This window comes from Myripristis murdjan, chromosome 4, assembly GCF_902150065.1.
Source record: "Myripristis murdjan chromosome 4, fMyrMur1.1, whole genome shotgun sequence".
NCBI lineage: Eukaryota > Metazoa > Chordata > Actinopteri > Holocentriformes > Holocentridae > Myripristis > Myripristis murdjan.
Window position 1 is genome coordinate 19,748,071 of NC_043983.1, and position 27,175 is coordinate 19,775,245.

Sequence of the window (27,175 nt, forward strand, 5' to 3'; positions counted from 1 at the left end):
TCTTACACAGCCACAATGAATACTTGGTAACGATGAAGACTGACTTATCAGCAATTAAGTCCTCAAAGCATTCACTCAGAAAAGTTATCACATACTGATTGAAGTTAGTGGTTTGGAACATTTTCCTTTAAAAAAATGTTTTATTTCATTTTTTCTTACTACCAAACCAAATATGGCTGAGGTTCCTCCAGTGCATATCAGCAGAGCTCGCAGGCTGTAGGATGGACTGTGGACTGTGCACAACCTGGTTCACACGGTGGAAAAGCGGAATCTGAATAGCTCCTTGGATTTAAAATCAGTAAAAGGCCTAAATCATGGCTTCCTTCGCATTTGAAACAGCTGATGATGAACTTCATTAAATTTCTGCAATCTCATCCACATTTACTTCAACAGTAAAAATAGAAGAAACAGTCACTGAAATCGCATCTGTGTGTTCACAAAAGTGACAGGAATGTACCCTCAGCTGGAGTCAAATACTGTCCATAAGTAAGAATTATTGGAAATTACTATAATCATTAGCATAACTGGTGGTGTTTTTTTAATCATTAAAATGAAACAGCAATGACATGACCAGAAATATGCAGGAGGGAAAAAAAAGCACACACATTCCAGTGTTGAAAACACGTGCCAGACAAATAAAGGTCATACATCAAAAAGCAAAAACCAGTGTCCCCTTATACATATTCATTACTAAGTGGTGACGTTCATGTAGACACAGAAGGGACCATTGCAGCAGACTTTTTTGCTGATTAGCAATATAGCCATTTACAAACAAAAAAAAAAATCTAAACAAAAACACCACCAAAAAGAAAAAAAAAAGAAAAAAAAAAACATAGGTAGTTGAATAGGAAGGTGTACTTTGGGCATTTACTGATATAGTAAAAGCCACTGAAGGCCCATAGTTGGCTCTCATGTGGCAAAGAAGTAGGTGGAGGATGGTTTCCTCTGATATGGAGCACAATGCCATTACAGGTCCATGGGTGGAAACTGGTGGATGTCAAAACAGTGAATCTGCACCTATTATGCTGCCTGGTGATGCCTGCAAAGACATGCGTAGGCCCAAAACTGAATATAGGCTTCATACACACTGACTAGCAGCAGGGAAAACTCCGTAAGTGGAGATTTGTGAGGGCAAAATGTATTGTGAGCACAGTTCTTGTAAAAGAAGACGATGAAAAAAAAAGAACAACACAGTTTAAGGTTCACTATTTTATTTCTGAAGTACTGATACCATCCAGCTGTATTTAAGCATGCTGAGTGCCAGTCACATGCCCGGGGTTGTTAGTGGGCCAGTGGTGTTATTGAGCCACTGCTCTGCCTCTAGACCTCAGTGAAGTCTGTTGCGAGGCCGTTTGATCCATATTCATATATGGCCTTACATCTGCATTTCAAGGCAGATTCTGCAAAAACACTACTCAGGAGTTATTAGGATGAAGATTTCAGAGCCACTTGTTGTTTTTGGACTAGTCCACTGAGCAGTTCCTAAAAACTATAACTATATATATTTTTTAAATCCTGTAAAATACACACCTATCTATTGCTCTATCTATTTAGCTGGTTTTCACCTCTTATTATTGAACACGGGCAAAGTGATGAATTTTGCACAAAACCTCACAGTATTGCAGAAATACATCATGACCTCTCAGCTGCTTCTGGCTGACCTGACATAGGGCCACAGTTTCTGCGGACGATTATTGAAAATCATGATGCTGCAAACGATCTTGCTCATTAGTCCAGCTGCTCCATGTAGATGAAAAGAGTATGGATTCATTTATTCCTCAGGATCCCCTTCTGGAGGAGGACACGGCCAGGGCAGCCTTCGTCCAGCAGGGGGTGCTGGGTCACAGTGGTAAGACTCAATGAGCAGGAGGAAGAATTTGGCGCGGTTGCTGGGGCACAGCTCTCTGAGCCCAGATGAGTGCCTCAATTGTAGGGATATTTTCCTCTAAGCCTCTGGTTGACAGCAACACAGTGCACTTATTTAAAGCAATTTCAAACATGTCTTGTCTGACAAGTTTTAAATCCTACTTAACACCCCGTAACAGCCATGAGTTTACTGTCAGAATTAAAGAACAGAATTCTCAAAGGGAGAGAAATTATCACTTTCATTTTGTTCACCGCCGTTGTTTATAAGGGACATGGCAGGGATGTTTACCTAGGGATGAATATATTATTACCATTTTGCAACACAGTGTTTTTCATGCTGGAGAAAAGGCTGTTTAAAAGTTTACCTTATATTTTTTAATTGCTGCCATTACAGCTGAAGGAATAAAGGAGATCCTGAGCCTCAGAGGATGACTGGCTTTTACACTTAAAGCACACAGAACATTTTGTGGAAATAAAAACCTTTCAATAACTTATAATAAATACTCTGGGTAATGGGTAAAACCACATATGATACAGTAAACATTTTCCTCTTCTTCCTTTTGTCAGTTTCACCACAAAGCAGATTTTTTTTGGCCTATAAAACCACAAGCAGAAAGTGCAAAGAGGTCTTTGCAATATGCATTCAAGCATCAAATTTATATTAAAACAATCTATATTTTTCAGTGCATTTAGCAACTCTGATTACAATTTATAGCATTTTTTGTATACTAAATCTGTTACAGATAGCACCTTTGTGTTTATTTCAGTTAACACACAGTGCTTTATTTACATTAAGACATAGGGTAACAAATCTAGGCCTGCCTCAGCACTACCTCATGTCGTGCCTGCAGAGATTAGTTTTTTTTTCTTTTTTTTTTGCCCAGATTCCACATTCTTTATCAGTCCCCAAAAGCAAAAACAAATCACCAAATGTAACAATCTTCCGCCTGTCCTCCTTGTGATTGCATGTTAGGTATTGAGGTGATAAGCACACTGGTACGTGTTGTTGCTGTGTGAAAGACACCCTTTATCGGCTCATACCTCTGACTTGTGCTTAGTCTAGTCAGCCAGAGAAATATGACGGAAATCTGATAGGGGAATGGTCCCATCTCAACATCAGTGCAAGTGCACGCTTAGCAAGCCAATGTTTATGCTTCCCGGTCTTGTGTTCTCAAGGGAAAAATGTCAATAGAGTGTTACAGGAAACGTCTTGCCAATGAGCAGATGTCTTGTGACCCAAACAGCAAATGTATACCCGAATGCACGCCGTTATAAAATCATGATATCGATGTAGTTCTCATTTGAAGATTCAAAGTTGAAGCGAGGAATTGTGAAAATGTTGAGAGTAATTTTCTGTTCAGCGCGTCCACATAATTGAGCCAGTAAATCTCTGCTTGTTCTGCTATTATGTAAAGCATGCATTTAGAGAGGAGAAAGTGATATTCGTGGCTGTGGTTAGTAAGTGCATCTGTTAATGTGCAGGAATGAAGGAATTCTCAAGGAATTCTCTCTCTCTCTCTCTCTCTCTCTCTCTCTCTCTCTCTCTCTCCAGTTGTGTTTGAAGGGAAGGATGACTGCAAGGCTGAAGTGGTGAAGCAAGCCGCCGCCCTCAGAGCAGGCAGGCAGGCTCTCTAATTACCACTGTGAGAGAGGTCAGCGGCAGGAATGCAACACACCTCTTCGCCTTGTGCGCTTCTGTTTTCTCACAGAAACGACTGATTGCACATTGTATGGTGGAATGTGTCAACAGACTGCCAACAAAACAAATAAATACACCCAGGTAAATCAGGTTTGTGCTGTGTTAATTTAGTGGAAATATTTTTATTTCAGCTTCACAAAAGACACAAAAACATCCTTGAATATACCATAAGTCTGTTTTTTTTTTTAAAGGACTCATCATTGATTGTATTGAGGTTTTTCTCACATGTTATTCATAGTCTACCAGTTACATATAACTGGGGCATCAAAACTTCACTTTACTTCACTTTAAACTGGTAAAAATTCAGTTTTACTTTTTAAATCAACTTTATGCAGACAAAAGATTCTGCAGCTGCAATGCACTTTGGGAGAAAAGATCAAAAATTTTTTGTGTAATATTTGTGCAACTTTTGAAAGATGAGTATTGGATATTTTTGTCAATCATTGTTTTGCTGTTTTTTTTTCTCTCCCATCCACGATAAGTTCTCAAAGGGATGTCTTCCTTATCTTTTTACCCTATCAGGTCATGATCTTTGCATGTCTTACCACCACCTGAGCTGTGTCGTCTGTTGAGCACCTTTGATTTCCTGGCTCTTTCGAGGCATTTCAAAATGACTGGGGGGGTCTTGGAGAAAGCTGAACAAAGACATTTGTTTCCTACTATATTGCCACCATCAATGGCAACATCTTGCTTGTTAGCTGTGCAGAGCAAATGGAAATGTGGATAGGGGTATTTGGAGGTGGAATAAAGGAGATGGTATCCAAACTAAATGAGGGAAGATTCACACAGTATAATGAAGGCTGGACCCATGGCTTCACGGCTGATGTGTATCTAAAAAGGCCTGGTAAATACTGTTTCGGAACAGAAGGCTTTATCTGCAGATATACATATCCCCTGCAACCACTGGCCCCACATGAGGGCCAGAGCTATCTGTTGGATCGCTTTTATTCTTTTTGTATCTGAAATGATGGAAAAATGTGAGACATCATCAGTTTAACTCTTTCAGAGTTTGCGCCAAATTCTTTTAAATATACTAAGATTTGACAAATATTTGAAATCTGATGAGAAGTATTTTTTTTTAATACTCTAGGGACACCCCCCCCCCCCCCCCCCCCCCCCAAACAACACACACACACAGCCACACACACACACACAAATAATTTTTACCTAAAAGTGGAGTATCCCCTTTAAAATATTTCAGTTGCGTTTTATTGAAAAACCTTGTACAATAAATAATAAATAAATAAATGTAGAATCCCTGCATTCCTCCATTTCAAAATATTTTGGGAACTTCTGTAGATCTAGCAAAACATTTCTCGACAGAAGCCCTGAGAAACTGAGAGAGCCCTGAAGAATTCAATTTCATATGAGTAAATATCTTATACATATGAGGTACTAACTTGTACATATGAACATATGAGATGCGCCTGATGATGCTGACCGAGTTTTTTTTCTTTTCTTTTCTTTTCATTCCATAATGTGCTGCCTTTCTGGGTCATCACATTTAAAACTTAGGACTAATTTTGGAGTGGGATTTCCATAGGCTAAATTAAATTAATCAATGTCAAAGCTTTATTGGCAAAGGAATACTTAATTCTGCTATGCCTTTCATGAGATATAGCCTAATTATTGTAAGAATAAGAACAGTGCACAGACTGAAATACTTGGTACCAAGTACTAGTGCCAAATCCAGCATAAATAAAATGTTTCACTGTCTCAACTGAACTAACTACTAATGCTTACTGTGAATCATGAGGGAAATCTCAGATGTGTCTATGAAACTCTTCTGGCCACTATAGTGATGCACTCTACCTTCCACAGCCAATGACCGTGTGCTGCATCAGCCTTGTGGAGACTGGCACGCACCACAGACGTCTGCAGCTGCAAACGGCAACTGCTACTTCAATTATATAGATTGTACAGATATATAGATTATACAGACAGTTATATAGATTAGACAAATATTCCATTTGCAGATAACATCACTAACAGCTCTGTCAGTTCAACATTTGACACTGAACTATGCAATACTTGGATGCACAAAGACAATTTATCAAAACAAGTGAGCCGAAACTTACTACATGTGATATTTTTTTTTTCACTGGACGGAGTAGCCTACTGTTCATCACAAGCAATTAACACATTCCTATCATTCAATGTACAACAAATACCTTGTTAGCTTAGATTTCTGCCAACAAGGAACTTTATTACTCCAACCATTCACACTGATAGAAACACTTTGGTTTAGTAACTGACAGGATCTTTGTTCAAGCAAAGCATGTTGTGCAAGACTCAACTGTGTTATTATTAGCACCTTTGAAGAAAGCAATGGAAGTTCTATGTATGTGGAAGTGACAATAAAGCTCTCTTGACTTGACTTGAAAGTTTGTTCAGCCACCGTTGTGTTTTTCGAATTGCTCTACCAAATGCTCACTCCTTTCTCAAAGTTACAAAGCTGTCTTCTGATGTTGTTGTGGACACAATGTGGCATATTAGCATTAATTTTACAATGCTGTGGTACAATGTGGTCCAGAACACCTCCAAAGTTGGTTTGAGTGATCAAAACCACATTCACACCTGCACTTAGAGCCATTAATTTGTGCTTGAATCGCTCAAGATGTTAAAACCAAGGGTGAACGGGATGATTGGCCGGACAAGCCACCTGATAATTGGATCCACACATTCCACAATTCTCATAAAACATTCAAACACTGTTTCCTTCCAGTTTGCAGACATTTTGATGACCTATGTGTTTGTATTTATGTATTTTCAATGGGAAAGTGTCATAAAATACTGAGATTACTTTTACTGCTATGAGAGTCACATAAACATGACCAGCAAAAGGCATTCCCTCATGTTTTAGTCAACATACTGGGGGATGAGTTTAAATAATGTAAGCGCAGCGGAAAGTGAGCTGCCCCCAAATTGAGTTTTGGTGATCTAGTGGGCATATGAGCTGACCTGTCAAATGGCATGAGAGTTAGTTTTGAAATGGCCAAGATATTGAGGCGTGAAATTTGCCATTTCTTGTGTAACAGCTGACCAACTAGTTCCACGGTCAACTAAGGCTGGGGGGTACGAAAAGAAACTTAAAATCATAACTGGCTCTGCAAATGTGTTGCATCCCACACAGATTTTTTTTTTTTTTTGGCACACTCACACTAAATACTCTCACAACAGAAGATTACAGAAGGACAGAGTCTTCACATACTTAAGAATATAAGGGACTCTTGAGACCTCACTGCCATCGAGACCTCTAATCTCCAGGGAACTATGAATTGTATGCACATTAATGCAATGCACATTAGTATGCACTCATATGAGCATTAACATAAATTTATTAATTCATGTTATCATCATGAATGTAATTTTTTAACTTAACATTTTTGTCTTGTCTCTCTGTGAACCCAGCTCCTGTTGGCCATTGGCATTCTCCACTCTTGGACTGAATCAGTGATCTTCACACACTACAGGACCCATGCAGAAGTCAGGTCATAAATATCAAACATGTTTGATGTGACCGGTGCAGCTCAGATCAGTCTGTGAGTCAATCGATGTGAGTCAGATTGAATCTGTTAACTCCTCACGATACCAGATAATCTTAGATGAGCATCGCTCCTGACCAAACCACAGATCAGGAATTCACCTCATGATTGTTGGGATGTCCAAATACGGTATTAATTAGCCCAATTATTCTTTAGTGGATTCACAGCCTTAGGCAATGATATCCATTTTTGTCAATATTAGTGGCACATATCAAGACCATAGGCAAACCTGCCAACATATTCACATTGTTTCTCTAAAATATGACAAAAGTAGATCGTTATGTCTTTTGTGCACGTTGCTAAAAAATTGTTGCCGAGACACGAAACTGGCACGATTTACTATCACTTAATGCATTTTTCACTTACATTTGGTCATTGATACTGGCTAACAGTTCTTTCTGTTCTGTCTGTGTATTCAAGTCAGCACTTGAGTTGATGAGTTAAACTGTATCTGTTCAAGTTTGCTCTCATATCACACTACTGGTTCATGCAGTACACCCCTTTGTCCAGTCTGTTGTAGTTCATTTATGGTTGAATTTAAATGTGTAACAAGTCTCAGCCCTCCACCATTGGTGCCCCACTGGCTTGGTGCAAGGTGGTAGAATGGAAACAGTGGAGAATGGGGTTTGTACATTTTGGCTGGAAGTTATCATGTGGTCACCAAAGTTGGCAGGGTTCATTGTCTGGGCAGCTTAAATGTACTATGCAAGTTTCATGGAAATCTACCCAATAGATTTTGAAATATTATATTTGACATTCTAAGGTGGAAGGGTTGAACAAGTGGAAAGGTAATGATGTCATCAATAAAAAGGAATCTTCCTTTGGGGAGTATGACTATACCCACCAAATATCATGGTAATCTCTTAATTAAATTTAGTGATATCTTATATGCAAATATGATATTTTGATCTGACGGTGGTTCTAAAGGAAATATCATGAGGTCATCAAAGCTGACAGGGTCCATCCTTTGAGGAGCACGAATGTGCTCCACAAATTTCATGTTTATCTGCCCAGTAGATTTTAGATATTGTGTACAAGACAAACTTGTGATCTGATGGCGGTCTTAGAGGGAAGAGTCACCAAAATTGACAGGGTTCATTCTCTTAAGACCATGAACGTGCTTACCACTTTTCATGGCAATCTTCCTGACAGATTTCAAGATTCATTGCCTTAGAGTGTTTTTCATCTTTCATCTCTCCTCACACTACAGTGAACTGAGATAGTGAGTGTTACTGTATATAAATATCTTAGAGTTTTAATTGAGGAACTGCTTTCCTTCAAAGTGCATATTAGGGGCAAAACTAAAGTTGAGCTTTTATTTTTGTAATAAATCTTGTTTTCGTTTTATGACAAAAAAGCAGCGGGCTTCTGCTACATTTTTATATCATTAATTGATTATCCAAGAACACAAGAATGCCCTTTCCCAGAGCTCACATGCACTGGACACTGTGGGCTCTAGTTTCGCAGACCGGGCGAGGCGGGGGTGTAGCACAGCTGCGCTTCACCAACTGGGTGTGGCCAGGTGGATTTTACAAGTTTGGCACGCCGTGCGCGGTGGCGCAAGTACTCTGCCGTCCCTCCTACCGGCGGAAGGGAGGAGAGAAGGCGTGGAGTGGGTTTGACACAGCCAATTCACTTTAAAACAATCAAATGAGCCCCTGTCCTTGCCTTCAAAATGCGCTGCGTGAAGGTGTAATGAAAGTTTACACAATTATCATGGAGGTCTACTGCCGCAGGCGGAGCGCAGTGGAAATTTGGCTGACAGGCTCGCAGTGCGCACACCTCACCAAAACCTCACAGGCAGGTTTCCGGAATGTCAGGTACATTAACAATGCAATAAATACCGACAAAACCACTATTCAATGCTACTATCTCAATATTATCTCAATCAGCACATACATTTATCTCCATATCGACTGTCCCATCACAACCGATTTTCTTTTTTGGATGACACTGTTAAAAATGTGAACTTGTGTTATTTATTGTTTGTGTAACTGAATAAAAATTCAAATTCAAACTCAAAAACTCAGATCAAAGGAGATTGGCACCGTTTGTACTGATTGTGAGGTTTTGGTGACGTGTGCGCACTGCGCACCGGTGAGCCAAACTTCCACTACACCAGCTGCGCTCTGCCTTGCACTGAAAATAGACGTAGTTTCAGATGGCGAGCTTTGAGCGCACCTCGGCAAAGCCTTTTGGCACGAAACTGTCCCTATGCCAAGCTGAATCTGTCGACACCTCCCCCTGCTGCGCCGCCACTCCCATCTCAGCGCAACTTGGTCTGCCAAACTACCAAACTGTGTGTGCCTCGGGTTGTGCTGCTCAAAACCAGCTCTGTGCGGGGCTTGCCTCACTGCGCCACCCTGCACTGCGCTGGGAAACTAGAGCCCTGTGTGTCACTGTGGTGCACTTAGATTTATTATGAATTACACCGCTCTTACCCACTGTTGTGTTTTATATGACAGGGTTTATTTACAAAGGAATTCTTGGCTTCTGACAGACCCAGATAGAGTGTATTTTTAGAGTGACTATGCTGAATGAATTGATTACCTTCATGAATTACTGGATTAAGACATTCAGTATAGGACTATAACACAAGTAAAATACCACATTAGCTAACAAAGTAACTTACCTGTCAACTAATAGCTCTTTTCAATTGTCAGGGGTAAACCTGGAATTTAAACTTCCTTAACCTGGGATTTGCCAGAACCCATGAAGTTCAGGGGCTTTTTGTCTCCTTTTGCTCTGCATGGAGAAGCCGTGAAGGGTAGGAGGAGCTCCAGGCTTAATCTTTTTGTAGTCTTACTTTGTTTTTCTCCAATGTATGGCTGTGCATTGGATGCCCTACTCTCCCAAATGCAGTGAATTTCTTAAATATTTTTTCATTTCTAATCACTGATGTATAACATAGATCAGAGTTTCTAACAGCTGAATGTAGATCTCACTGAATACTGTAAAAAGTAAATTAAAAGCCAAGTCAATTGCATCAAAACAACTGGGAAGCATCCGACTATTTATTTAACCTATTTTAACCCATGCTTGTTGAAAGATTATATCAGCCTCTGACACTTTTTACAGTGTTTTTCTCTTGGCGAGCACCAAGCGGCTCTCCCCCGATTCTACCTGTGAGAGAACAGCTGCCTCCTCTGGCTGCTGCTGTGTTGGCAGCTGCTGTATGGAGATTGTTTTCCCATCACGTCCCACTTGCTTCCCTGGGACAGCAGCAGTGCTCTGACATTACTGGTATGTTGTTTATTAAACTGTGCACATGAGGCATTCAGGGTAGATACTTTAGTCTCCCCAAAAACTGATCTGGGCTTGCATTGGCTGCTTTGTGTTGTAGTCATCTTATGGTGCATATTTACAGAAGTATTGCCGAGTCATCAATTGGACCAATCAAGATGACAGCTCTGCTAGCTCCTTCTAAAAGTTCTTGAAACTCTTATCACCTCCCATGCAACTGAAAAAGGTAATAAGATGATATGTCCATATTGAGCATAAAGTGCTTTCTCTAACTTCACTTTTTGATAGTGAGTAAAAGCTTCTCTTAATACACTATCTCCTTTCATTCATGATTTTTCTCCATTCAATATTTCGATCAAGTTTTGATTTCTTTGCTCTCCAAAAGTCTGTTGTGTCTTCCTTTTACTGGAATGTGCCAGGGCTCCTTTCCTACCCTCTCTGCACAATATTGTGTATTATGGCACTTTAGTGCTTGTGGCGTGCTTGTATGTCCTCATGCACATGCTTCAATCCATGTTGATAAGTGCTTTATTGTTGTATGGGAAGAGTATAGTGGCTGAAAACTGTTCATCTTTAAGTTAAAGTTTTGAGACATCCAACATTTAATGTCTGCCAGTCAATAGGCTACTGACTATGATACTGTCATCATATCATATACTACTGTCAATGTATTATGTTCAGAGCTATGATAACATTTACACTCTTTTTATATTGGTATTTCTTTTTTCTTTGCTATTTATGAACTCTTATATATAACAGCGCCAGTGTCCCCACAAGCAAATGTCAGCTAACTTTGAGCCAGCCACTCTGAGGGAGGGTCTGGGAAATGAAACAGATGGTTAGTGCCTAAATGCCACTGCTCTCCTCTGGTAGGTCCTCTGGTTCAAGTTGGATGGTTTCAGAAAGCCAGCTGACGTGGACCAAGCTATGTGACAGCTTAGCATAAAATATGTTTTAGTAAAGGATGGAAATATGGTCAATGTAAAGTGCTCCCCACTGATGTCCAGAACTGCACAAAAATACATGTGCAACAGGTCCTGTCTCTGACCAGGTAATCAGTAGGGCAGTAAGTGCACTTATCCAATTTCCACACCACTAAATCTTGTCAATTTCAGCTTATTGATCTTTTTGGCCAGAAGCCTTGACATACAGTGTATCATGTAAGACTGTTTTATGTATTCATATATGTATGTATGTATTCAGTTGTTCATGTTATAAAACTAGTATAGATCAGATCAGAACCCTGTTATGTTAAAACTGGCATAACCTACTTCCATACATCTCAGAACGTGTTCTGTAAACCTTATTTCTGTGTGATGTTACTGATCTTTTTTTGGATGCTTGTAGTCCACTGAGAATTTGGCTCCAGTTCACAATGTGAGATATAGGGCAGTCAAGTTGGAAAAGATACCATTAACCAGTGGCAAGATGCCTGTATTTTCATGACTGTAAACACTACCAGATGCCACCCATGGTAAGGGGATAATGTACCAGCAATTTGACTTTTACCATGATAACAGCGTGGCTTTGAGAGCAACTTGCACCACTCAAAAGACTTTTATAAATAAAATTGTTTTTCCATTTATTGTGTAGACAAATATGGTTGTATGCACAAACTACGGTGAGTGACGGGGCTGGATAACAAGACTCACAGAGTAAAAAAAAGTAACCACGCTGACTTTTTAGAGTTCTCATAAAAATTACTTTATTGTAATGTTTCAGTCTGAAATAGATCTATGTCTGGCAAACACGCAGGCAAAGGATTTTTTTCTCCTTTTTTTCTCTAAGGCAACTCAGAGTAACCCCTGACATACCTGTGCAAGTCAGGCATCTTCACCGAGGTGTCACATCATCAGAGCACAAGCTTAGCCAGGTTATTCTCACCACACTCTTCCATTCAAGCCAGGTTATTTAAATAAAGAGGTTAAGTATAGTCATTGTCAAAGGCAATGATGAGATCAAGAAGACCTAAGACAGAATATTCACAAGAATTTTTCGCTAAAAATATACATTTTTTAATAGGTCAAAAGGCTACTCAACTTACTTTCAAATGGCCATAAAATGTTGCTAAAAGGTCCACTATGTTTCAAGTAAGGAGTGTTCCTTGGTTAGGTGATCCTAACAATAGTGTCAAAAGTCTGTATATATTCAGTATCTGGCTACAGTTAACCCCTTATTTTTCCCATTAATTGATGCAAAGTTAGAATTTTTTTTTCATATTGTCTGACAATGTCACATACATATCCTGTATCTGCTGGCTGCGATGCTTCACTGAAGCTACATCACACTGATATTCACACCCAAGATGCCCTTGTTTTATGGCTGCATGCACAATGACATCAAACAGAAAATAGCCAGATGTCTTATGTATCATTTTTTACACATTTTGCTGTAATTCAACAGAATGTATTTGGTATCTTTGGAAACCTCTGGATCTCCACTAAAATTTAGAGTAGGTTAAGTAAGGCACTCTGCTGGTTTGAACAAAACTCAGCCAAACAACAATTACAATCAGGGATCACATCTGGAGAGATGCAACGAATGGGCAAGTTACTGTCCTTCAACTGATGCATACCTGAGTATCAACACCAGACAAACAGCACCAACACCAAAAAAAACAGCACCAAACAAATGCCATTGCAGGTCTAAGCAGTATCTTTTCAATTTTTAAAACGGAAAACAGGCTGGAATTCTTCAAATAAATCTTTACTGTCAACAATTTGTTTTTAGAAAACAAATATCTGTAATATTTCACTTGCATGTTTCTTACACAAGGCAAGAGATAAAAATGAATAGGAGAATGCTTCTTTAAAGATAATATTCACCTCGTCTTTTACATGTTTTGTATTTTGTGTGTTGTGTTGTAATTTACATTTTTCGTTAGATATTTTCCCTGTGTTGTCTTCTTCTACTTCAGCTGATGATCTCCTACATTTCTCAGAATGACTTCCTCTCCAGAACTGGCATGAACTTGTTGCTCTCAGTTGAAGGTGGGTTCAGGGTATATAAATATAGCTGGCTGACCAACTAGTTTGTGAATATTTGGTTGTATGTGTGATGTTTGCTATGCCACTAACTCAACATGTCTTGTGCCGTTTCTACAATGGATTTCTTCCTGTATGATTGTTGAATGTCAGTGCAAAATGCTGAGTGTAGAAAAAAACTGCTTGCTCTTTGATTCTGAGGAACTGACACCAAAATCTGAAGTTTACCACTGATGTTTTAGGAGGGTAACATTTTTTCTGCTGTCGACCTCCGTTCTAACTACTCAGGAAACATCTTGATGTGACATGACATGACCACCAGACAACAATTTCTGTCCAGAGTGAAGCATTACTTGTAACAAACTGTCTAAGAGCAGCTTTGGCACATTTGGAGGTCTTTGGTCAGAGAGTACATCACCTCAGTTTTGTGGCTCTTGATGTACCCGTTTCATAGCTTTTCCCCACTATCACTTTGTGCCACTTTAAATATTTTCTTGTAGTGATAATATTAACTCCAAATATCCTCTATTTTGTTTTTAACTTTTGATTATTTGGTTATTTTGACACATGACATAATGCTTATTTTGGCTTATTACTCATCTTCATCTTATTTTAACAGGAAAAAGGGCAATTCAACAGCCTTCTCGGTCTTATGGGTAACTATGAGAGTTGACTGTGGACATTAAACTTGTTGACATGAAGACAATTCCACCATTTTTGAGATTTAAAACAAGAAATGAGCAATTACATACAGCATAGTGGATGTAATACATCTGAGATTATTAATGTGTGAATGCCTCCACTTTTGTGCATTTACAGCTTTTCAGGCCTGAGTCTGTGGACCATTTTTATATTTCTGGCCAGTGAGTTGTATTATCGCTTGACGACGTACAAAGGACAGATCAAATTGAGGATTTTGAGATGTTTCTCACTCTCTTCCACCTTGTGGCAAACAGCCTGTGGCCCAGCACGGGTCCGAGAGCTGGTGGTCTGGAACCCCAGCTGTAGGCAACAACATGCAAAGAGATGTGGAAATTGAGAGACATAAATAATGAGTAAGCCCAGGCAATCCCTTGTAGGCCCTGTGGAAATCAGAGTATTGGTTGCAACGAGTAAAGACCTTGCCATTCAGTGCCAAGGCCTTGGCTTAGATGGTGCAGGTTGTGTGTCCTCTACTGAACAGATTGTTTCCTTTTCTCCTGTCACTGCAATTGAGCTATTGCAAAGGAGAAAAAAGAGTGGGAAAAAGGTCAACTGGATGTGAAGCTCCTATTATCAGCAATCTTCCCCTGGCTTCCATAAGCAGCTTGTTTCTAAGCTGCAACCTAGCCAAGCATGAAGGGAATATAATTTCAGCCAATCTCCTGGTAGCATGGGTGCACAGAAAGCCATTGTAAGGCCAGCAAAATAGTCACAATAGACTCACTGGCCCTCCTGATAAAGATCTGCATAGGTAATGCCAGAGCAGCAATGAAGGCAATTTTTGCCTCCTCACATTTAACTGAACTCCCTCACTGCTCTGACCGCTGTCCCTTGGCAATGGAAGTGATGGATAGCATTTTTTGTTGTGTGTAATTGTAAGAGCTATAGTATGGCAGAAATTAGCTCTCAGTGAATAATGCACTAGCAGCCACTTCCTCATTGTTTATCTGGCAACACGACCTAAAGCTTTGTTTGTCTCCTAAAGGTGCACTATACAAAATTAATCCTTGCTTGAAGTAAGGATTGTTAAAACTCACAAAAACGGCAAATAATCATCTAATTTATCTGTGGCTGCATGTCTAAAAAAAAAAGAAAAAAAAAAAAAAAAAAAGAATTGCAAGTGAATTACTGAATGCTGCAAAAAAATCAAGTGAATAAAGGTGCGCTTCCATAATGTCTGGCCATCACAGGCACCAAGGTAGTTTGCTAGCTACATGGCTTTGCTTAGTTTTTCAACTGGACAGAATCTGTCAATATAGCCATATTATAGCCGCTGTTTCTTGTTTAATATCACCCTTACATTCTTTGCATAATGAGACAAAGGAATGTCTCTATTTCTTCATCTGTCCACCTGTACCTGCTGCCACCACCTGCCATAACAGCCAGCTCTGTCTGTCTGAGGTCAGAGGACAAAAGTCATGTGATTAAATTCTACGTCCAGTTTTTATTCGGTAGATGTTTTTCAAATGCAAATGATCACATTTCTTTTCATTGAATAAAAAGCTCATCCATCTCAAGTGAGCATATACAGTTTAAGTTGCATTTTGGGGTTTTATTTGACATTTGCCATTTCCATCAAGGGTTGATGAAATCCATCAAGGGTTTATGGAAATGCAGTTAGTGATACGGGCCGACAATGTTGACCATATCGACTCAACCATCAAATTTTATGCTTATTCCACATTTCTGTCAGTTAATTTCTGATGTTGTGCTAGCCTTTAGTCCAGAAAGACTATATGCATCTACTGCAAGAAGGTTTGACGTACATTTGAAAAACTTCATATTTAAAAAAACTATCAGAAAAAGGGTCAATGCAAGCAGTCTGTGGTGTGCAGGAAGTAATGCAGCAGTAGTTTGTTTGCAACAAATACAAGTGGAAATGGGTCGTTGGCATTAACAGTGATGAGCATCATGGTTGAACATGGTGGGAAAGGTTGGAAAGAGGCCTACCCAAAGAAACATAAATTTTAGATAAAGAAACTCCTCAGAAAAATATGTCACAGTATTGGACACACTGTTTGATTGAAGAGTGACCTCTGGGAAGTGCAGAACATAAATACCACAGCAGTGAATGCTTAGCAACGAGGACCACAGCCCACACAACACATGCTGGAGCCATAACTGAACCGTAAGTGCCAAAAGTGGACCAGATCAGGCCCAAATGAGTCTGCTGTAAGGACACAGTTAAGAAACAAGCAAAAAATGAAGCTATGGAAACAGCTGTCATGGTAAATCAACTGCTTATTTACAAATAATTACTGACTTATTTGTCAAGATTAGGACATACAGAGTTTGATAAATTGTTCAAAGCATCAACAGATACAAACACTGTCAACTTGAACTGAGCTGCTGTAGTGATGAATTACTGTTGAGTTGATTTATTACATTATTTTGCAAGTTGCTCATAGCTGGAAGTCATGTAACTTTAGAGCTAAAGCTAACTAGCTATAGTTTTCACTAGTTTCAACTGCTTTCTATTCTTTGTGAGTCCTTTGTTTTCTCCTATCCTTGTTCAGTGTTATCCTGGCTCCTTTTTTTTGTATGCCTCTCTGCTCCATAGAGCACAGTTTGTGTTAACTATTGTGTAAATGGCTAATAGTTGGATTTGACCTTGTATCAGTAAAGGATGCCCTGAAACTTCTTGGGAGAGAAAAATCTGAAGTGAAAGAAACGACAGTATGGCAGACAACAGGGGTAGTAATTCATCTCCATTGAAAGCCAAAGGCCAATATCAGTGAGTGAATTAGTGTGTGCATTTTAACTCTCAAGGTGTCTCACACTGAGGAAAACATGTTCTTTGATTATTTTTCATTTAACTGTAACTGCATCTGACTCCCACCTAACCACCCACTGGATGAAGAGGCTACATTTTCATGCACATGGGCACTTACAGCAGTCCTAGTGTGATTACATGGCTGTTGCAATTTAAGTATGGGTCATGTAAATAATATCAAATTTTAGTTCTATGCTATTCTTTTCTGTTATTGTTGTGACATGAAGACTATTCTCAAAAGCGGTATATTTTTTGAGGTGGGTGGGTAGGGATTGCTCATTAATATTGAAAACTATGAAAGTACCAGTCTGTTAGTTTTATTATTTTTTCAACCAATGACATGTTACCTACTGTCTATAGACCAGGTTTAACAGAAGACTTCAGGTGCAAATTATGATTTCTGAACAAAAATAACTTTAATTTATCTCATCTATGATTCAAAGTAATGCCTAAACTGCTGCTCCTGACTGGGTTCACTGTGAGTGGGTGAAGAGCTAAGCTGTCTTAACCAAAACAACACTGATGATGAAGATGTGATTGGATGAAGCTCGTTGACTGTGTTTTGACAGACGTTGACCAGGGTCACCACTGAATAGCTGTGTTCATCACTTGACACTGAGAAATCTAAAGGGCAGCACTTACTATGTAGTTTAATCCTTGTCATTCACTGAGCCATGTCTTGCATCACATTTTTGAGCTGAGGAAGAATGTTGGAAAGTGTAATTAGTAGGATTACGGGGCTTATGGACCAAAAACTCATGAATAGCCAATCAATAGTGAACTTGCAACTTTTGATAATGGAAGACAAAGGAATCAAGTCAAGTCACATCATGTCAGTTTTATGACTTCCAAAGTTGAACTAGGTGCTGTTAATGATCAAACAGACCTCAAAGATTCAGAAAAAGCCTTCAGCCATGTTGTCAGAAGTATCTACAATATTTCACTGCTGAGCAGTTAAACCATAAAGCGCCAAATTTTGGAATGCACTTTGATGTGACATTTTCTCCCAATTTTAAAAGAGAAAGCCAGAAAGGCACAAAGCTAGAGAAAACCCGGCAGTAATAAAGATGTGACAAACAATATGTCAGACAAATGAAATGATCAAACCGTACAGCCACAAAAGTTAATCCCTTTAGAATTGGTTCTCACTGTTTACTGCCACCCACCACAGTGTATTTTGGAGGAAGACTGTGGGGATAACAGGCCAATAAATTCTAAATGTTGAGAAATTGCTGAAATAAGGGCTGCTCGGTAGATCACTTGTATGGCAAACCGAAAGGTTGTTTCTAAGAATTGAGAAAAGGTCATGAGACGTATAGCGATATGCATCTTTGCTGATAATCAAGGCCACATTTAAGTGCCACGTTTTCAAATGCCGTTTTGAATGAAGCCCTACAACAGAGCGGCTCAAGTCTACTGCTGTGTGAGATAACATGGGATCACTGATAATTAATAAAACACAGAAACCTATGTAAACCAGCATGCAACATTCCCACATTCATTAATGGCACACTCAAACGTGACAGCAGGGCTGGGCAATAAATCGATTAAATCTGATTGATCTTTTAAATCAATGCAAAAAATGTCTGAATCGTAAATTGATATTTTGACTTGGTATGTCATGACTTTATAAAAGCAGCTGAGTGCCACAAACAAGCCAAGCAATTTACTCATCTACGGAGAAATGCATGCGTGAAAAAATAGATATGTGATACTAGCCTATCCCTGACCATAGTCCAAAATGTCAACTCACTCAAAACTTTATTTCGATAAACAAAGAAAATTTTTGATCATCAATCATTGTTGAGATATTTCAATTTGTGATACTGCAGCTCAGCCAGAGTTTAACCAAATTCCTAGTGGGGTTATGATGGAATGTGCACAGTACAGTGAAGCACAGGGGGGAGATAAAAAAAATTATTAAGGTTGTAGACAGTTTACAGTACCTTCACCACACTGGAGAAAAAAATACATTAATTTCACCATATTTTATTCCATTTTTAAATAGATACTACAATGTTTTAAGCAATTTTGTCCAGGCCATCAGTGAAATCAATAAATTAAATCTTTTAAATTGATGTGACAAACGTCTGAATTGTGAAATTGAGATTTTGACTATGTATGTTATAACGTTGTAAAAGCAGTTGAGCGCTCTGTGAAATAAGCCAAACAGTTCACTCAGTGACTCACAACATACATGTTCAGAAATGCATGTACGAATCACTAGTCACATGATCATGCCCCGTAACATTTCTATCAGTTAGTAGTAGTAGTTAGTGCAAAATGAAACAAAAAGATTAAAATCGCGAATCACAACAAGTTTGGAAAAAAAAAAATTGAGATTTCATTTCATTCCATTTGACCATATCACCCAGCAGTACCTGACAATAAAGGCTGCTGAATGCTTAATACCAAGATGAGAAATATCATTACCATCATACTGCACTTGATTCCAGTCAAGGGATGATAAGCCTAGCTGTTTTGGCTACTGGTAGTCTCCAATAAAATTCAACTTTTAAAAAAAAAAAATTCTCAGTGTCATTTTCTTAACAGTAGTGCAGAAATCTGCCTATTTTGCCTTGTTTCATTATGCTGATGCTCATTTCTGGTAAAATTCCCTGAAACAAACGAAACTGCACAGGAGACAGCAGAGATTATGCCACAGACAGATCATTAAACTGGCAGGCACTGCAATGATGGATATCATTGGAAAATATTCAGTCAAATTTGCAACATAACACAAAGAATATTTGAGTAATTTTTTTGCTAATATTCCCATTGTCTAAAATTCAACACTGAATAATACTTGACTATTATCGAGCAGCAATTTCAGTGGTGGCTGAGTTGCTGTGAGGTTGAACCTGAGACTGTTAATCCACCTGTGTCTCCTGGGTGCTGCAGCTTGTTGCCCGCTTGGCACCCTCACCTGACGAAGTAATTCATTGATCATGCTTGCATGCCATGTGAACACAAAAGATGAGGCCATGCTAACTTCATCTTCTGAGTATAGCTGTACAGTAGACTACCACATTGTGCCTTAAACAATGTACTGTATCTCATAATTGAGTCCAGCACTTTCATCCTTTTAATTACAAAGCCACAAGCTCCAACACCTCACCTGGGACTCCGCGGCCCCGTCCCCTCCTTCTCTGTTGTCTTCATCTGGCTGCACTGCTTCACCTAGCCACAGACAGTGCTACATGCTATTCGTTTACAGTACAGATTATTTTTGGGGCATTTCTGCTTTATTTGATAGTTACAGTAGAGAGAGAGACAGGAAAGGCAGGGGGAGAGAGAGGATCACATGCAGCAAATAGATTTGACCCCAGGGCGCTGCAGTCAGGAATCAGCCAAGTGGTACGTGCTCTACCAAATGAGCTACTGGGGCGCCCCCTACAGTATGTTTTACAGCTTGCTAGCCAGCATTTAACAAAAAATTAATTCTTCCTCCAGCGAATTGTTTGTGCTCATCCACAACAATGCTTACAATTTGTTCTTTTAAAAAGCTTGTTAGGATGTAAAGTTGAACAAGAGTTTTTGATTCTTCCTCATCTCAACCTCAACCATCTTAATATTCTTGCCGATTCTCATCTCTGTCTACACAAACTTGAAGCTTACCCCATATAACAGGACTGATTATGGCTCAGGTTCTAACAAGTGAATCATAGCACTTGGACATTGTCCAGTACATTTTAATCCTGCCAAATGATGTTTCTAGCACCAATTTCTGTTTTATTGCACTTCACTCTCAAAATTTCAAAGTATTTTTTTTTTTTTTAGAAAAATACATTATAAAATATATAAACGTGTACATCATCATTATTGACCTATAGACAGAGATGCCAAATGAGAAGTGTTCATTATTTTTGGGACAAACTGTAATGCTGGAACTGATTATTATTCATACATCTAGTCTTAATCTGACAAAGCTACACCTCTTCCTAAAACATATCTGTAATAAAGCAATTACAGCGTCTAAAATTAGTATCTGAACACATCAACCATGGGTCTGGCATTATCAGGTAAATAAAACCAGTTTACCAGGCACTGTATCGGTTTTTATGCAGGGTAGTTTAATAAATAAGGTAGTTAGCATTGTTCTACTTGGTCATAATAGCAGGATTTATTTCAGGCATCTTGGTATGAGACAGAGGTGTGGATATGTGAGACTAACCTGCTCCTGAACTTAGAACTGAACTTGAGATATTCATGATTCTGTAGCTCAGCCACAGTTGCATCAAATTTCCAGAGAGGTTATGATAAAATGTGCCAAATACAGTAAAGTGCGTCATCATATTTAATTACATTTTAAAGTATATACTACAATGTTTTGAGCATTTGTGCCCAGGGCCGACTGCTCTGGTTTTGCTTCGTCTACTTGAAAGTGGCTAAAGCTATTTCAAGGTGGAGAAATAGCTCCTTTTGTCAATGGTGTACATGATGTGATGGGAGACTTTCTGTCGTGAACTGGTTTCAACACACATGGCCTTAGACAGAGCAGTTACATCAGATAATAGCTAAGAATAATCATAATATGGACCTTAATTTTGATCTAACTTTTAAAACATATAGGTAAGCAATTTCAGCAGTGTGTACCCGTGCAGATTATCACAACTATTAAGCAAGCTTTGAAGTTAACTCACAGACAAAACACTGCGAGGTTGTTGTGGAATTCCAGCGGCCGATACGGAGAAGATCAAATTCTCCAGATCTGTCAGCAACAGTTAAGCTGTTGTAAAATCATTCAGTGGTGCCTACAAGTAAATCTTTGTATTGTCTGTATCCAAAGCTTGTGACAATAGGCTGCTCTGGTTGTAGCCATAATACAGATTCCACCATATAACGATGCTTTAACATTACTAGGTGGGTGAAGTTGTAAGATGGATGAAGATGTTATTAGTTACTTTCAATGGGGCTGAATTATTTACCATGATATTTGATTGCCACGAACAAATAAATGTTCCTTGGAAACTATCTGAATATATGAATGTTTTTCTGCCTCTATGCGATGAGGTTGACAAGCACTTAACATCTTAATGCTACAACTGATGATGCTGTTCCACAGTAAATAGCCGTCTATCAAGTCACAGATCATGAGATAAAGTTATGTTAATACATTAAAATGTTATTGGACTATCACAAGGACAAATCAAAGTGAATATTGTCACTATATTTTTCTAATGCCATGAGTGCTGTCGAATTCAAAAAGTCAATTTTATAAAATAGCTTTATGATGGCAAGTCTTAAGCCTGTTTTTGTAAACCATAGTAAGGCAGAAATACACATACGTGGGTGATTTAAAATATCAATTTATCTCTGAAGCACTATGAAATGATTTGTCCTTAACCAAGCTAGACACAGAAGTGCTATCTCACTGCTTTTGTTTCCTTACAGTTTTACTGTATTGCAGGGTTCGCAGGGTCACAGTTTTGTATCAGTATTGTGAGAAAAAAGGATTTTTTTTAGAGATGAACCAATTTTGTTGGCTTAGTACAGGAAAAATGGTCCTGTGCTTACACATTTTGTGTAGTATGAAAAAAGCTACATTCTCTCACATTGGCCTGTCTGGAATAGAAGAATGCTGCTTTGCTTGAGGTAAGGAGAGGCAATGGCCATTTAATTAACCTTCCCTGCCTCAATCTGCTCACAACAATTTTCCCTGTGACTCCCTTTAATAGTTTAATGACCTTGCTGTCAGTAAGACTGAGAAGGACTGAGTCAAGGTATGATTTAATTAAAAGAGTCCATATGTTTAAGACTGTACCTACGGAGATGCAGAAACACAGGGGTTCCAAGGAGTAGACAGAACTGACCTCGCTATTGAGTTTCAAAATGACAGCGCGCAGCATACAGTAAATAATTAGACAAGAAAATCAAAAGAAAGGCAGCCTTTGAATGAGGTAGCTGAATGTTTGTGACTGCGCTGTGAGTTTTTTATTCATAACCAATGCCCAGTAGTGCTGACTTTATCCACAATATGGTGCTAGTGTCCCTTTCAGGAAATAGAGTACTTACATATGCAAACCGTTTGCATTTGTAATAAATACCTTACAACCTTTACTTCCTACGAGGGCTTGTGTATTACGAACACATGAGAAGTGCACTATGCGCAAACACACTCCTGCACCATCACACTGAGTACGAGCCTTTTCTCTCATCAGTTCACAGCTGAAGTTTGGACTTCTCTCACAGTGGTGAGTAGAGACAGCTGCTTAGTGGGATGACAGAACTGAACATGCTAGCACAATTCACCACAGATGTGACAGCAAAATGAACCAAAGTGATACATATTTCAGCTACATTAGTGAAAGTAGCTCAGTTTAATTTATTTTAAGACCACAATATACGAGCCTTTATAGGAAGTCATTGTGGAAATTACCTCAGCTATTGTGGGTGCCATGTTTTAGACAGACTGTGTGACACTGAGTTCAGCTTTTTTATCTGTTTCATTTTTTTCAGTTCAAGTAAGACCTTAAATGTCTTTATCCTCCGTCACTGTCTTGTGGAAAAGCGCTCTGCCAGCTCAGAGAATGATGGAAGTCCACCATGGTCACCTGTGACAGCTCAGCTGACTGTCATACACACCACTGGTCCACTGATGAGAGTGAAATTACTACATAATGGTAGGGGTGTTCCTGGGTTTATATAACGATATGATAATCCTCTTTTCACACAATGATGATAATGATCATTATTATGGCAGGGGAGTAGGGGGCGAGGAAACCGCTTGGAATGGAGACTTTGCTGCATAATCCTCCTGCCTTGAAAGGTTAAATACGGATTTGAATATTATGATCCTCCACTCTGAAAATGATAGTACCGTATTTGAAGCAAATGTGCTCATTGTGCACTTTACCTTGCCGAGTAGCATGAGTGGCACTCTCTACCGAGGAAGACACGCTTGCAGTGCTGTATTTGCACAGTTGGTTGTAAAAAAAAAAAAAAAAAAAACATTTTAAGGAATGACAGATTTTTAAAAAATCTACTGTTAGAAGATTCATGATTTTTACACTTAGGTTTAATTGGGGCTTTGGTAGCCAAATGTTAGCAAAGCAGGCTTTGGAACAAAATCTCTGGGCTAGAAAAATCTGAGTGGAGGAAGTTACTGTGTAATGCTCTGCCCTCCCTCAGCATATTGCTCTAGAGCAAGGCACTTAACTCCCATTGCTCCAGTGGAGTAGCTCCTTCGCCAGCAGCAGGCCATGGTTGTAATAGGCAGCTTCCAAGTATGAATTTATGTAACTGTATGAATGAGAAATAGGGTAGTGCTGTAAAAGAGCATGCATGCTCAGCAAAACCTGTAGCAAAGCTCAGTGGCCGACAGGAATCTGGCTGTACTGGACATGTGGATGTGTGCATGAATGTGAAGCAGAGCTAAGATTAAAAAAGAACTGAGGAAAAGCCGTCCTTGGATAAATGTAAGTCAAATAACTCTCCACTCCGCTAAGAACAACAATTACCAAGAAAGCCTCTGAGATAGAAGTGGTAAAACACAATTACCTAAGAATTACCAACACCATTAGCACATTTATTTCAGTAGTAGCACATGAAAGTCTGACACACTTTCAATAGCTGAAAGGTGATTCTGACATTTACTCATATTTTGCACATAATATCTGATCACATAAATAATATTGATATTATTATTGTACAAAAATGACTAAATTATTAACAGCGTAATTGTAATTTTAATCTTTTTGCCATTGTCAACAGGCAGGAGAGGTCAAGATGTCAGTAGAGGACAGAAGCATATGAGTCTATTCTTAAATCCTGAAGATTAAGCAAACTGGAGTGGAAACTGAATATACCTAACTGATGTTTGCACAATGAATATGGTGATCGTTAACATCCTCTCAAAAACTGTACCCAGTTTTTGAGCTGATTTGTTTGCTCTCAAGATAACTGGCCGACTATTCACGCAGCTTTCAGCAGTTTATATTAGTAGTCAGTTCTCGTCTTTCCTAAACAGGTCCTTGATACCCAGAGTGATTCATGTTAGACAAATCACAAATCAGTGTGTGTTGTATGTGTTTGTTTTAGTGCTTGTAAACAATTGGAAGAATCCAAAAAGGCAGAGTTAAATTACAAACAGCTGTGGTTCACAGAAACCCACCTGAGGTAACCTTGTGAATTTACCGTTTCACCTACTTTTTGTTAAACACAACCTAAATGTTTGAATCACTGCATACCTGTACCCATTTCAAATAACACTGTGACTGTGATTTATGAGAGTTACTGACCTTGGAGATGTTGACTTCAGATCTAGGCACAGGCGTGGATTGTCGAACATGCTGTTGATGTTAGAGGGATAAGATTTCATTCACAAAATGAATGTAAATAATAAATCTAACTTATATTAACCTTAAAAAAAATCTATATGGCTTCTAACCAAATAAAGGATCTTGTATTTGGCATGCATTTATATTTTGGATGATTTTATGAAAGAAGCTATGACCATAAGCTGGCTCTCAGCCCTTTCCTAAGGTGTGTGTGTGTGTGTGTGTGTGTGTGTGTGTTTGTCACTGTATGCCAGATTAAACAGAGCAACTGTTTCAGACAAGGGATGTATGAGCAATACACTGACACCAGTTGTGTGGTAGACGCAGGTTGGTATCTCTGTGGCAGCACTAAGGGAAAATGGCTTGGGCTGTGGTGAAAATTGCTGCTCCTTTTTATGATAGAGATCTATTAAAATAAAAAGGTTGGAAGCCACTTCAGTGCAAAGGGGGGATCCATTAACAGCAGGGTAGGTGCAAAACAATAAAGGTGCATTCAGATGAAAATGTGAGTAACCGGCTTCCCATTCCAATTTCCTGTTTCAACATGGCTATACTCCTGTATGTGTGCTGCCAACCAGATACCTGTTGTGACTATTTCTCACCTTACCAACAACCAGCAGCTACGTGTATCAGCACGACACAAATTTGCACAAACAAGCTAAAGCAAATAGTACATAACTTCAAAGTCTGCTATTCACTTCATAACAGCCAAAACAGGAACAGTTGGTTATTTGATGGAATAATGTCAAGAGTATAGTGTTTCTAAACAAGATCTTCATGTCTTAAAACATTTTCTTTTTCGTTAGATCTAAATCTTAGACTCTGATATCTAAAAGGGCAACGGCTGACATATAAACCTACACCATGACAAGCTAATCCCCAACATTTACAGAACTGACCAGTGCAATTCATTTGATGAATCACTGGTAAAGCGAATCAGGGATTACATCGGGTGAGGGTAATATCTTAAATGGAGGGCTAACAATAACAAGAGACACAGAGACATATGTTTGCCACACATTGTACCAGCTGTTTATGTTGTCTCCCATGCCACCTGATCTTAGAGACCATTGATGGTGAAGTGGCACAAATAATGGACTTTTACAATAGGTGAAGCAGACACAGCCGGTCTTGCATCCATCTCCATTATTGTCTTCATATTTTGTCTCATTTTCATGAGGACAATGCCCTAAAGCCTACATCTATAACTCTGGTGAACTAGAGAGAAAGCACACACTTGTGGCTGAATGGAGACAAAAACAATCAGTACATTAAGGTAAGGAGGTTAGCATTCATTAACAATCAGGATGGACTAATTACTCTTACCTTCTTGGCTTATTCATACTCTGATAGATTCATTTCTACTGCCAGTTATAATTACCCATCAACCTTTTCCTGCAGTGAACAGCACACAATTCTTTTAGCTAATCTTAGCACAATTGACATAAACAACAACAGCAGCAGCAACAACAACAACAGAAGAGTGTTTAAGTGTTGGCTGTACAGCTGAAATAATATGCTCTATTATTTTGGAGTTTTTGGAAGTAACCTCATTTAAATTAGAGCTAACAACTACATTAAAAACATACCTTTTATCGGAAGTGAATGAGAATCGTAGTTATGCGCAGCACTGCGCTCTGCTAATGTCGCTGGTGGTGAGAAAGGTAAGGTGAAGGTGGGAGGAAAACTTCTTGTTTCAGCTGGTTGTGGTCAGGGTTACGTCTGTGAATATGGAAAACTGTCTTTCTCTGCCATTAAAACCAAAAGTTAGATTTGGAAACATACCCATTGTTCACAATACAGATAGTTTCAGTTCGCTTGTTGTCAGTTGTTAGCTAGCTAGCTAAGCAGAAGCAGAGTCACCTGTCAGTAATCAGCTGCTAGTTTGGCAGCTGTGGTAGTTTACTGTAAAACTACATGTATGAATGTGAGATGAACTCTATTCACTAAATAGGAAATAGCCTTTTGAAAACCATTAGGTCTGCCCTTTGTTTGATATTTTCCCAAGAAAAGATCAGGTAAGAGCACTATGTTTTCATATAAGTGTGAAAATACACTCCGAAAGGTGCAATTATTTAAAAACA

General features: G+C 38.9%; 1 long non-coding RNA gene across 1 annotated transcript in view; it reads right to left on the reverse strand.

The window, feature by feature from the left end:
- LOC115357843 (uncharacterized) overlaps positions 1-26,972 on the reverse strand; it is a 39,331-nt gene extending 12,359 nt beyond the window's left edge. Inside the window, exons 1-2 of the long non-coding RNA XR_003928141.1 lie at positions 26,681-26,972; positions 25,053-25,103 (exon numbers count right to left, since the gene is read on the reverse strand). This is a non-coding gene — a long non-coding RNA (uncharacterized LOC115357843). The remainder of the gene's footprint in view (positions 1-25,052; positions 25,104-26,680) is intronic.
- Positions 26,973-27,175: the final 203 nt, after the last annotated feature.